Source organism: Vidua chalybeata, chromosome 3 (genome assembly GCF_026979565.1).
Source record: "Vidua chalybeata isolate OUT-0048 chromosome 3, bVidCha1 merged haplotype, whole genome shotgun sequence".
NCBI lineage: Eukaryota > Metazoa > Chordata > Aves > Passeriformes > Viduidae > Vidua > Vidua chalybeata.
This window is the reverse complement of record NC_071532.1, coordinates 43,976,537-43,990,568: the sequence shown is the minus strand read 5'-3', so window position 1 is coordinate 43,990,568 and position 14,032 is coordinate 43,976,537. Positions and strand designations below refer to the sequence as shown.

At 45.7% G+C, this 14,032-nt stretch overlaps 1 long non-coding RNA gene across 1 annotated transcript; it reads left to right on the top strand.

Annotated features, from left to right (window-relative positions):
- Positions 1–10,112: 10,112 nt before the first annotated feature.
- Positions 10,113–10,866, top strand: LOC128786243 (uncharacterized). The gene is made up of 2 exons (XR_008430218.1): positions 10,113–10,516; positions 10,728–10,866. It is a non-coding gene; the product is annotated as an uncharacterized LOC128786243 (long non-coding RNA).
- The last annotated feature ends 3,166 nt before the right edge of the window (positions 10,867–14,032 follow it).

The window sequence follows — 14,032 nt, the reverse complement described above, 5'->3', positions numbered from 1 at the left end:
TGCTTCTTCCATTCAATCCTTCTTGTTATTAGCACCTTCCTTAGCTAGAAGGTAGCATTATTTCAACTGCAGATTGTTTTCTGGCTGCAGCACATAGATTTTTCCCTTCTCTAGCTTGTGTGGAGACTGTGGCCATGTGTGACAGGGGATCATTCAAGCCAGCAGTGAAAGGTGGTATGAAAATCCATCCCTTTCGCTGCTCCCAGCCACTGACCTGCCATGCTGAGTTCAGGGGTGCTCTGTATTTGTACCTCCACATGCTGTTGGGTTTAGTGGGTGCTACGAGAGCCCACATATAATTTTCTTCCTACCATTCCCATTAGCAGTGTGGTACTGGCGAGATAAATGAGTTGCAGCACTTCTTAGGGGGTTTTGCCTGCTGGTGCCATTTGGGTTGGGTGCCCCACTGACTAAAGATGATAAATTGTGATGTACAGTAAGTCCCATGAAGGACAAGGAACAATTTTGCCTTATTTTGGGGAAGAGAGATGTGGAAACATCTGCCCTTGGAAGCCACCAAGAATGGAGCAGGAAAAGGAATGAGCAAAGTGGGACCTAAATTCTGCTAATGGGCATGCGTTGGAGGTGGTGTGGTGCTCCGAGCGGTCAGAGCCCAGGCAGAGCTGAAACCACTGCTGCTCTGTGCTTTTCCAGGAAAATGGAACACATGAGGCTCTGCAATATGTGCACTCTGTTAGGCATTGTCTGGAGTGGCTTTTCAGGGTGCAAGGGAGCTCTCTGTGTGTTAGTTGGAACAACCCTTCCACTGAATGTGCGCTCTGCTTCCTTGCTTCTCCGGACCACTTCCTTCCATCTGGCTCTTAGCGCTTCCAGCCTTCAAAATGTTCAAATAACTCCATTTATCCTCACAAGACCTCTGTGGGAGGCATGGGTAAATCCTTAGTTTGCAATTGGGAAACTGAAAAATAATCCCTCATCCCTAATTTGCAGTGAGGCTTCAGTGTGCCAGGCAGTGCTCAGACCACACTGTAAGCACATGCCGGCACACACAGGAGCAAATGGACACTTCTGGGTGTCTCTGTACTGACACAGCTGCATTTTTATGGCTTGGTCAAGCTGTTTGGGCACTGCAGGTTCAAACATAACTTGCTTTTGATTTCACTCACACAACACACACCTGGTATGAGAGATTCTGGTTCCCACTGCTTGTAAGAAATGTGTTTCCCTCCTGGGCTTGGTCAGTGAGGAGGAGGAGGAGCGAACCACATGCAGTGACATCCGTGGCAGTATGTACTTGGGCACAGCAAAATGTAACCTACTGATGGGGCTGGCCAGAGGTGCCGACACATGCAGGAGCTGCTGGGTGCGAGGACCCATCTGCACCGTTGCCTTGGGACACTCTGGGCACAGCTGCTGCATCTGGGAGGCTGGTTTGCTCTTCCTGCAATCAAGCTAGAACCCCCAAAGGGTCCTGCATGAAATTTATAAACCAAAGTTGAGCCTCTTTGTCTTGTGATGCTTGCTTTAATTTTACTGTGGGTTGTCAGGAGAATAATTTGTGATTAAAATTGAAAGCAGCCTTGAAACAGCTGCCAGGCTGGGACATGTCGGTGGGGGCTCTGAAGGGTTTAGTGAACTCCAGAACTTTGGTGCATTGTTTTCCCCACACTTAGATCCATGTGCAGGATCTATTCCCAGATCTAATCAGGATTTGGAATTGCAAAGGGGTGAATGCTAGAGCTGTGATTGGAGTCTGGGAGGACAAGGAGGACAAGGCAGCCCTTGTGTGATTTACCTTTATGCTGTTGTGAGCTACTTGAAACCCTTTATAAGAAAGGGGTGAGTCTGATTTAATGAATTTACCAAAACTCACAGGTTTGTGGTGAAAAGTCAGTACAACAGGTCTTTGTGAACCATGGATTTATGACATGTAAATAAGTTGGTGTGCTAATTGTGGCTGGTGTTACAGGTAGCAGACATTTTAAAAAAAGTCTCGCAGGGTGATTTATGTGGGTTATTTCACATACACTTGTGTGAAATACATTTATAGTTTCTCTGCCTCCCCTCCCCACGGCTGCAAGGGTAGGAGCAAGGAGCAGCATTCAGGCTGGCCCACGCTTCCTCCCTGGGGTGCTGAGTTCCAGCAAGCAGGAATCATTAAAACAGAGGAGAAAAAAAAAAAGCTTTTTGGCTGAGCCTGAACCCTCCCATCAGTGTTGTCCTGCAATCTCTGTACTGAATGGAAACGGTTTCCTCTCTCCCAGCCCTAAGCTTACAGACTGGGTTTCCTGCCTTCCTGTTAGTGTCTCCACCTACCCAGACAGCTCTGACACTTCAGTCTTACTGATCAGCTATTTTCTACCACAGCTCTTTTAGCAAAGGTTTTATGTGGCGGTGTAACAGCTGACTAAGCAGCGAGCCTGTGAGTGAGAGAAATGAATGTAGGGCTTTTTTAATCCAGTAACCTGACAAGGCTCCATCTCAAACTGGGAGGCATTTCTCCATGCAAGCATCCTGTTTAGTTGGGTGGGCTGATGTTCAGTTATGCTCTTGGAGCTGGGAGGCAAGCCCTGACAGGGCCCCCCATGAGGTAAAAAGGCAGGGGGATACGTCAAATACAGTACCTAGAAGAGAGGAACATAGGCATTTTGCATAGTGAAACCACAATGTGAAGATATGCTGAATGTGTGACTCAGCTTTGAAAACAGTTATCATATGCAAAAGCACTTAATACATAGGAGAATTCTAGAGGGAGACTCTGGACCAGAAATATGAAAGTTCAAAGTGATTTTCATAACAGATAGCCTGTCATTTCAGAAGGCTGCAGAATGGGGCATTTTGAGGCACCACAGCTGAGCTGGAACCAGCCAGCCAGCTCCAAACTAAGTTTTACATGTGTGTGTATATATATATATACATATAATATATATATTCCCTCATCTGTGCTGAATTCCTTCCACAGTCAGCGTAGTGTAACTATGCAGAGCACACTTCCATGGTGCTTTCAGTTTTCATGCTCACTTTTGCAAATTACTTCAAATATATCTCAAGAAACGAACTAACTCTGTCTTCAGTTAGAGATGGATGTACCTTAAAACATTCAAAACACTCAAGAAGTTCTAATATCTTTGGTTGATCCTTAGCCAAACTGTAGCCTTGTTGGAGTCCCTGTTTTATTCAGACACCACTGGCAAAAACACGTGTAGACTTCCATTTGAACACTGTTGATCTACTCTCATCTATTGTAAGTGGGTCTTTAATTTTACCACACCGGGCAGCTAGTGAAAAAACCCCAAAAAGTGGAGCATAATCCTTTGCGAATTTTAGGAATTGAGAAAATTTATGTTATTATTAGGGCACCTGGTTTCTGCTGTGAGGTGGTCTTATTAAGAAATGCTGCATTGCCCAGTGGGTGGTGTTTGAGGGCAGAGGGGTAAGGACACGAGCAGGACGTTAACACTTGCCCACTGATGAGACACTCCTGGACAGTGCTGCTAATTCTGGCAAGGCATGTTCCCTCCTTCTGCCTGGAAAAAAGTGAGATAGAATAGAGGAATACACTATTAGTAACAAGGCAAACCAGCAAAAGTGTTAAATGAGTTCATAAGGAGTTGAGAAGGGAAATAGAGAACATACATGCTCAGGGAAATATTGGCAATAAGAGAAGATGATGTGGATGGACTTTGTGGAGGGATAAAATCTGGTTCAGTGGCAAGATGGAGCAAGATTAAAAAGAAAGTTCAGGCCTGACCTGTGTGCCTGAAGATGACATGACCTGGAGGGAAAGGTGACTTCATCTGAAGATGCTATGCCCTTGTGCTTTGTCTTTTAAGAATAGCAGTGGCACATTTCTATTTGTACCTGCTCCTGTCTCCATGCTGGCCAGTACCTCCTTGAACACTAACTTGCACAGCAGAAATGATGAAATATCCATTGATATTGGGAAGACATGGCATTCCTCTCATTCAGAAGGAATTTCAGGAGTGCCTATGAAAATTGTTGGGAAGGCAACTCTGCAAAATTGAAACTTTTATTCTTTATACTCAGTATAACACACATGGTTGGAGGAAGGTTTGCCCTCAGACCATGGGGAACTGAGAAGGGTGCTCAACACTGGAATTTCTACTGAATGGGTCAATAAGCCCACTGATGTGCTGGTGCCTTTCATGGCATGCCTAGAAACTGCTGCTGAATGCAATGCAGCAGTGACACCTCAGTGAATCTATTTCTCTGAATGCCATGCCAAGCAGATGAGAAGCCTTTGTCAGCCAGTTTGGGTCAAGTCTGTCATCCAATCCCTGACCTATAGCTTGTGGGAGCAGAGTACAAAGGATGAAGTCATCAGAAAAGTGCAAAGGTCTTGTGCCCTTGGAGGGGGGAGTTAGATGTGCAAGAGGAACAACATATTCAAAATAAATCAATAAATCAAAGATACTGGCCCTGGGCAGATGGGTTTCTGTACTGATTCTGGTGCCCATGAAGAAGCAAAGCAAGGGTTGCCTTGGTGTCTGAGAGGGGCTTTCACCCCATAGGTTTGAAATGTACTGTCACCACTGGAGCATCAGAGGATATTTAACTTGCAGTGCTGTGTGCCTTTGCTCCCCTGACCACAGGACTAAAGCCTGCAGAGTGAGAAGGATTTTTCAAAGTGGTGTGGTGGGCTAGCAGAAAAAAAAAAAAAGAATGAGTGTGTGGTGCTACAGCTATTCTTGTATGTAAATGTCTCTTTTTACTCTGTTCAGATTCCATTTTCCCCAGGCTTTCCTCTGATTTCTTTATCTCAGTAGAAGTGGGTCAAACTCATCTATATGTTCAAGAGGGAGGTCTCAACTATTGCATCTAGATAAAATACCTTCAGTCAAATGTCACAGCCTCCCCACTCCAGTAAGGGGCATGACTGCTTCTACAAGCATGAGAATGTCCCAGATCATAATGCCGACATTGCTGGGCAGCTTGGTGGCTTTTCAGCTTTTCCCTCTCTGTACATCCACGTCAAACCCAGGATTTGTGAGATGTTGGAGAGGGTGGATGTTCTTGTCTCTGTGGTTTGGGCAAGAGAATGAATAGGACTTGTCTGGCTCCAAGACTCAGGATATTAGTTACATGTTGGTAGGCTCTCCAGCAGGGCATGCTGACCACTGCATGTACCAAAACAACCTGGGTTGCTTTTTCTGGCATGATATTTCAGCTCCATGCCTTAACATGTTTGCATGGAAAGTGAGACAGGGCAGCATTTTCAAAGGTGAGGATGCAGAGGTATGCAGGGACCATGAGCAGTAGGGTTTGCTTGAAGAGCTGGAAAATTAAATAAGGAGAGTCTAAGAAGGATGATTTAGGAGTGCAGGGGCAGCAAGATGCTGAAGCTATGGACAGATAAATAGAGTATCAATTTAGAGTAAATTGCAGCGTAACAGCTCTGTGCACACAAGTATTATGGGATTTTAGAAGCCAGGCAAGTTTAACCCTTATATCCCAGGTCTGGATATGTCACTGCTGTGGCTGGACTGACTAGTTCTCAAAGATTGCAGGGTATTTCTGGCTTTTTAAAGATGGGACAGTTTTAGATCTTGCCACAGCTTGATCCATTTATGGCTCCTGGATCCTTATGTGGGAACAGAAGAAATAGAGTGAGAAGTTGAGAAGAGTCTGGAGAATGAAAGCCCAGAGGGAGCAGGAGGTGGGAAGCATCTGTGGGTCTCTGTGGTGGTGGTACAGAGCAGTTCAGGGAAGTGGGAGGGAAGCCAAAAGGCCGGGGTAAGATGACATTGTCAAACTGATGAGACCACCTCCAGGCCAGGAGGAGAAAAGCCATGAATGAGCCTAGCACCCGCCCCAGCCCAGTTCCAACCCAAGCTGCTTTCTGGAGGTAGCTGTGGCCATGTCACACCGGCAGAGCTGTGGTGGGGTGTGCCCGTGGTCTGGCTGACCAGCCCTCCCACTCATCTTATGGGAGTTTGTTTGGCTTGTGCCAGCTCTCCATGGGTCACTCTCCTTATACATTGGGGCCACAGCCTGCTCTGCCCATGGGGATGCTTGCCAGATTTCATAGAATCATGGAATAGTTTGGGTTGGAAAGGGCATTCAAAGGTCATCTAGTTCAACCCTCTGCAATGAGCAGGGGTATCTTCAACTAGATCAGGTTGTCCAGAGTCCTGTCCAACGTGTCTTTGAATGTTTCCAGGGATGGGGCATCCACAACTACTCTGGGCAGCACCATCCTCATTGTAAAAAAAAATATTGTGGTCTGGGACCAACTCCCCCATGGACTCCAGCAGCCTGGAGGTTCACTACCTCTCCACTCAAGCCCTGTGGCCCCACTTTCCTCTGGGGAAGATTGCTGGAGGAATTGGCTGGAGGGGCAGCTTCTCAATTTAATTTGAAGTCTCAGTTGTTATCCCTGCAGGAGTAGGGAGTTGTAGTGGAGTGAGCTGTTGCCATTTCATGCTGTTAATACCAGTGACATTGTAATTTTCATGGCTGTAAAGATGCCTGGAGCAGAGGGTGGGCCCACTTGAAGCTAGCAGCAATAGGTTTTTTTTCATACTCAAGAGAATAAATGATCTTTCCAGAAAGCAACCTTTACATCTGTTGTCATGATCTGCCCTCCTCTCAAGAAAGTACTCACTTCAAAAAGATTCTGCAGCCCTGCAGAGTGTGAAGGGCTACCCATAAAACAGACACACAAACACACACACATGCAAACAAAAAAACCCCAACAAAGCAAAAAGCCACAAACAACGAACAACAACAACAACAACAACAAAAACCACCCACACCCTCTCTCTGAAATAAGAAGCAGCTGCTGGAAGTGAGAGCTAGACTAATGTGCGGATGAAAGCATTTATGCAGAGCAGAGGTGGGGAATATTGGCTCAGTGGAGTGGGTGGAAGTGTCCTCATGAATGAGCAGCACAAAGCAGAGCTGCCTCAAATAACAAAGAGGAAAGGAGGGTGTTAGGATTTGATAGTACAGACTTCGGAAAATGTGAGAAGTTGAGGAGAGAATGAAATAATGGCTAATTTAAAACTGCCTTGGAGAAGCAGGTGGGACCTTGAACATTTGTTACACTGGGACTTGAAAGTAAGGAAATGGTAAAAAAAGGGTTGGAAGGCAGAGCAAGGGAGGGCTCATCTCCTGATTGCTCTTTAAAATTAACAATACTGACTCTCAAAGAGAGCACTGGGAAGTTTCTGAGAAAATGCAGAAGTCCTGGAGTAAACTGTCCTAAGGGAAGGGTTGGGGAAAGAGAATGAAGCCAGTGGCTTCCAGAAAAATGATGATGATATGATGAGTCAGAGACACTTTCAGTTGCACTGAAATATTTACTTTTTGTCTGCCTGTATCCACATCAAGAAATGAGGGCAACCCTTCTTTGACAGGTTAGAGTTATGCTATCAGGAGCTATGCAAGGGAATAAATAACACCACCCAGAGGGGCTTTATCAGCTCTTCCTGTAGTTACTTGCTTTGGACCAAATTCTTATTGGCTCGGTTGGGTGCGTACTGGGGTGACCAGGAGCAGAGACTGGACACCTCTTCCCAGTGTGCCTGCATTTCCCTTTTTTGCATGCTTATCTTGACAGAGCTGACAATTCCTTTAAACAAGGCACACATGACAGTGGCAGTGTGCCTTCTTGAAAAGTTGCCTGGGTCTGCATCCCACATTTTTTACAAAGAGAGTGAGGGTCATCCAGAAAAAATAGGAACAAGCAGCCAATACAATCAGCGTCAATGTATTCTCATTTTTTTGAGAAAAGAGGCTGAACAACTCTCCAAAATCAGAGCTGTTAAATAACGCTTATTCTGTGTGGAGGAAGTACAGTGCTATGGGACTACTGGCCCATGCCAAGGAAAACACTTGGACTGGCTATAAAAATGGACCAAACTGAAGGAAATGGGAGGCTGTGGTGCCTATGGGCTGTTCTGGAGGGAGCTGGGGGAGTGGGACCTGGTGGCAGAGCCAAGGGAGGAGAGGCACGTGCTGGGTCATGCCTTGCCATGCATGTGGATCACTCGTTGGCTTGCTCTCCCCCAGACAGTGTCTCCCAGCAGCCAAGCCCAAATCAGGTCATGAAAACAGAGCACTGCCACCATGCAGCAGTTTTGTGGTGATCAATCAAATCACAGTGATTTCACTGAGGGAAAAACTTAGGTTTTATTTGCAAGAGTAAATATGTATATATATTTTTTTCCTTTCCCTCTGCTATACTAAATATTACCTGCTCATATTCAACAAATAGTCAATATTTCTAAAACACTGTTCAGGATCCCAGCATCAGCACTGAATAGAGATGTAGCAAAGGTTTTAAAGCTTAGAGTACAAGAATAAACTGAAGAAATCCTTTAAGGACTATATCTAATCAATCCCATATTCTGCCTCCACCTTCCCCATGCAATATTAATAACCTTGTTTCAAACCAGTCTGTCTCTGCCCCACTCAGCCACATCCCATTCTCACAGGTACGTAGATTTTCAGACCTCTATGCTCAGGTGTCTGCTCCATAACAACAGTATTGAGCAGCCAGACTAGTTGCTGACGTGGCCCAGGGTGGGGAGGCAGGGAGACAAGCAGCCTACTCGCCACAGGCTGCTGGATGGAGAGTGCTGGTCGTGTAGAGCCAGATTCTATTTGCTGCTGCAGTAACCCAGCATTGTGGCACTCATGCAGAGACCCATCACAGATATGTTGCGCTTCATGCAGAGAGCCATCACGTGACAAATACACCATTTGCATGCATAGGTGTCAGATGAAAAACGAGCAGTGTTTGGCCTGACCAATTGCATACTAACTGTGCTTGCCTGGTGATGGGAGGGAAGGGCTTCAACTGTATCAGAGATTTTGTATGTGAAGAGATTTAATGAAGCTCTCTAAGCTCACAGTCATTTTCTTGTGCTTTTCATGGAGCAGGAGGAGAAAATGTAGATTTGATCAATATTGCTCGATCTGTTCTAATAAAAGACATTCTTACTTTGTCTTCCCATCCTCACACAAGGAGCCATATTAGCTCCTGAGTTTCTTTTTTCTGCCTCTGCACATGAACCATATCTCTCCCTCCTATAGGTCTCCCTGTAAAGGTATTTATTCTTGATCTGCAGGTGCCCTATTCTTGATCTGCAGCCCCAGGCTCCAGCACTGTTAGACAGCTGTTCCTGTCTTTGGCTGTGCATGGGGCAGCCCCTCTCCCCCACTGCCAGCCCCATGTGCAGCTGCAGCAGGGCTCCCTTCTGGTCTTCCACATCCCAGCAGCCGCTCTTCTGGATTGCATGAGATCCCCACATGATGGGCTTCATGCAAGCAGGACGTGTCATGGTACATAATTGGAAAGGGGAATGCTCACAGAAACTGATGGAGGGATGAGGTGGTGCCCGCCTCGGATTGTCCCTGCCTGCAGGGAGCAGTGTGAGGATGTGGTACTGGGAGGACCAGCATCATGCCAGGGCAGGGCTTCTCCTGACCCAGACCTGCTGCACAGGGCAAATCCCTCATGCCCTGGAGGCAGGAACAGGAAAGGAGGAATGGTTGAAACAAGAATTGCTGACAGCCTTATTTTGGTCAATGTCCAACTGAAGTCAATGGGATGTTGCTCCAGGAAAAACTGGATAAGGATCTGGGGTTTGGCAGTGGCAGAGGTTCTATCGTCTCACTGTTTATTCTCTGAGTGGAGCCCTAACTCTCTGTTTGTGACTTCATGATCATTTCCAGAGCTGTGCTAATGATGTCATACCCAGGGGATTCTGGCTTCAGGTGGAAAATTAACAGCAGGAGCAGATGAACTCTTTAATAAACAAAGTTCCTGTTTTCATGCAAATGTCTTTAGAAATAAGGAATGAGGGGAGTGAGAAATATAGAAATTTACAGTATAGAAGCGACACTGTTTGGAAACAGACTTTTTATGAGTTTTCCAAGAGGCGCCAGCTGCTCTTTAATGTTTTAATTTAAGAGTTTTATGTATGAAAGCTCTAGCTTGTGTAAACATCAAGGCTGAGAAATTTGCAGGGATTATTGTTAATGGTGAACCTAACAGGCTGGGGATTTGGCTCGGAAAAGACTGTGAGTGTTGACTTTTTTCAGAGCAGAGGTTTTTAATGTGGCTGGATGATGCCTCTGATGTCACTGTTGTTCCCTGGGCTCTCCTGCCCATGCCTCTCACTCTCATGGCCACCCCCAATATCCCTCCTTTTCTCCAAGACCTGAGAGAAGGTGGCACAAGCGCATGGCAGGCAGGCAGGGCAGCACCTTCTCTGCTGTGCCGCAATTTGTCATCCTCCAGGAGCAAGCCCCAGGTTAGGAGGTGGCCAGGTTTCCACACTGCCCCTTGCAGAGCTCTGAAGGCAGTGCTGGCCAGGCTGCTGCTGCGGCAGCATGGCAGAAATGCAACCAGCCACCCATCGTCCTCCCTATCCTTTGCCCTGTTCCTCCCTGCCCTCACCAACAGCCACTGCTGATCTGCATCAATTCATCTGCTGTTTTGGTGAGTGCCTACTGTGCACTCCAATTAATAGAATTGCTTTATTTTGCTGGAGAGAGTGCTGGAGCCCATGCCACAAACAGCTTTGTAAGTGTTTTTCTGGTGGGTTCCCTTTGTCTGGCATTTAACCGTCCATGTGTGGCACCAGACTAAAAAAAATAAATGAAATCCCTCCAGCAAGGCCAGTGGACACCCAGCACTTCCCAAGGACGACCTGGGAGAGGATCCATGGTGCTTGCTGCTCTCCATCTTGCTCTCAGTGTTTTTCTGCAGCAGCTTTCTGTTTGTTCATCTACAGGAATACTCTGCATCTCGCCTGCCTGTTTTCAAAAAGGTGACTGCTGATGACAGCTAAGATAACAAGAGAGTGGGTTTTGGGGTTTTTTTTTGCCTTCATGAGAACACCTCCAGTTCTATTAATAAAATCCTGAATCTGACTTGTCCTTCTGAGAACTCCCAGCCTCTCTTCACCCATTCAAATCTGTATTTTTAAGCTGCTGTAGGTGGATTGTCGACAATGGTTGTTATGCAAAGTCCAAGTGCTGGCTTCAGGAGCTTCTCAGAAATATGCAATGAGTAATCTTTATGTTTCTGACAGGTCTACGAGGAGAGAGGGTGTGCAGTTTTGCTGAAGATAGGTTGACAAAATAAGTGTCAATTCATGACAAACTGACTGCCAGAAATACTCACATCAAACACTGAAAACAATTAGTGAACAGTATGACAGAACATCTCTGAGGCTTGGGAGTGCACTGAGGACAGAACCCCTGACTAGTAAATGGATATTTTAATGTTTTTTTTTTTTAATCTGGTTCAGGAGAAATTATCAGGTCCTTTGTTCTCCAGCATTGTAGGTTTGTTTTTGCAGCACTTGTAGGTTTGTGTCAGTTTTTGGTTTTGGGGTGTTTTGGGAACTCATAGCCAGTGGCTATACTTGAAAGAAAAGATAGGTATATTTATTTTTTAAGCTTGTTGTGTGAAGTGTCCAGTGATCACATGAGGCCTGGCTAATATGGTGGGATCACAGAGGTGTGACATGGACATGAAAATCTGAGGAACTGTGTCAGTAGCAACCTGGACTGCAGAGGCTTCTGAACTTGAAGCTGAAGCAGCATCCTGTGCTCCAGCAGGCTGATTAATTTAATACTTTGGAAAGAATTTATGTGAAGAGAGATTTCCCTGAATAGAGAACTGGCTTTTGATAGCTTCTTTTGTACATGGTCTGCATCAGAAGTATAATATAAAAATCTTCAGATGCTGAGCCAAGCATTTTTGCTCAGCCAAGCTGAGCAAAACAGGGACAAGAAAGACTTCTCAGAGCAAGGGACTGGCAGCAAGATGAGATAGCTGTGCACTTGGGAGAGTCGCCATGTGGTGCAGTTTGCCATTTGACCCAAAGCCATCACATCCTCCGCTGGCTGGAATTAGGAAGTTTGGCTTTGTGGTAGCTGTTTCCTGACTGCGATGAGTGGCTCCTGTGACCTGCAGAGCATGCCAGCAGCAGATGGGGAAGAGGAGCCAGCATAGCCCCGTGATGGCCCTTGGGCTTGGGTTGCTACTGCCTCTGACACACAGGGTAAGTCACCTAGGAGTCAGTAACAGTATCAACCAGTGGTCCAGGCTCATGTCAGTTGGCTTTCCAAGGTTCTAAGCTTCTCTCCATTATAGCTCTTGGTGCTATCACCCTCCTAGCCCTCCCCAAAAAGGAGGGCCTTTTGCAGAGGTTTTGAAGTGTCTGTCTGTAGCATAGCTGCACGGGGGTGACCATGGGGTCAGGAGGCTCTGAAGAGCACAGCACCAGGTGCCCTGGGTCACCCTATATTGCTGTTCATGCAAAGCATCCTGTGTTGCTGTCAGCGGGCACACCCAAGAACCCATGGAAACCCACATCTTTGCATCATGCTGGTAGGCACAAGGAGGCAAAACCCAGGACTCCACCAGCTGGAAAACCCCTTCTCTAGGCACAAGGATTGCCTTTTACAACACCATAGCTCACAGGTCTTCAGAATCACAGCTCATAGATTCACAGACCAGCTCTGTGAATCCATATTTTCTAATGCTGTGAGGCCCAATGCTTCTGCCAGACTGTTAGTTCCATCACTCCTCTCACAAGTAAGTCAACAGCCATCTATGCATGCTAGAAATCAAATAACTTTTGCTTTAAGAGCTTTTTTGTCACTTATAATGAGTCCTTCTGCATCACCCTGTGTGGGACCTAGTGATGTCCAAGATGCAATCAGGAGGAAAGAGTATAATATGAAGCCACCCACACCAGTCTGGTATCACCTTTCCATCTCAGCTGCACTTCAGTGAGCCAGCTGAAATGAGGTGGTTTTCTCTGTGCTTGGTGCCAAACACTATTCTCCCTGAACCAGAGGGAAGTTTTGTTTGTTTCCTAAATAGGAATGATTTGCCTTCGGTGGTGCTCAACTGGAAAGAATCCAGCAGTTTTCTGATCTTGTCAGAGTGGCTGAGATGTTCATAAATCAGAAGGGCTGCTCCAAAAATATTTTTCCTGGGTTTGATTCTCAATCCCACCATGCTGGTATAATAAAAAGAAAAATTTTACAGATAACTGCTCTCTTTCCAGGCAATCTTTGTGACTAATTTTTCTCACAGTCTGTCTGGAGCTTTTTTGGGTTTGTTTCATAGGGCTGTTGAGGTTTTTTTACCCTCCTCTCCCCTTCCATATGGGGAAGAATAAAGTGAAGAAACAACATTTTCAGAGAAGAAAGACTTGGAAAGAATTGCTGTTTTCTGGGAGTCTGCTACAGCTGTTAATTTGTGGAAAACCTCAGTGGAAAGTAAGCAATATGGCAGCATCACTTTACACAAGAATTCAGTGATGGCCTCATTCCAAACCATAGCTGATTTAGGTTCTTTGCTTGCACAGCCAAAGCTTCATGTAGTGTCATGCTTTTTTTAATAGATAATGTTGATGCAGCTGTGGAAAGCTCTGATGCTATTTTTTATTTTAACGTGGAACTGTCGTCATTCAATCAAGCTTAAGCATTGTGGAGCTGTGATGTTTGTCTTTGCTTGTTAGATGTTGGTGTGTGAGCCTGAGACAGGCTGAGAATTTGTTTGGGAACAAAGAAAAGGCTTCCTCCCTTCCTCCTTGTCTCTTTCACAGAAATGCACACAGACACAAACTCCCATCCAAAAAGGCAGAAATGCTGAGAAAATTTGGAGCAGGGCTTACATATTGTGGGCTGGGACCCTTCTGCCTCTCCTTAGCATGCACACTCTTTTCTTCCTGTAGGCTTTGCTCCTCTCCAGCATTTGTCATGCATAGTTGGTGTCATATCAAGATTCTGAGTACTGTACTGAGTGCAGTAACCTCTTTTTCTTGGATGGACATTTTGTTTGTGGAGAATACAGCATGGTGCTTGGTTGTCTGGGCAGAAATGAACACTGAGGAAAATCTCAGCTATGTGCTGTCTATTAGATCAGAGATTAATTTTCCAGTAGAAATGTCCAATTACTCAAACCTCTCCAGTAGACGAAAGAGCTTTTGACAATCTGTTTTTCTGAAAAACCCTGTAATTCAGCTGGCATGGATTAGATGACCTATTAGAGATTAGAAAAAGGAAAAAATGTTTC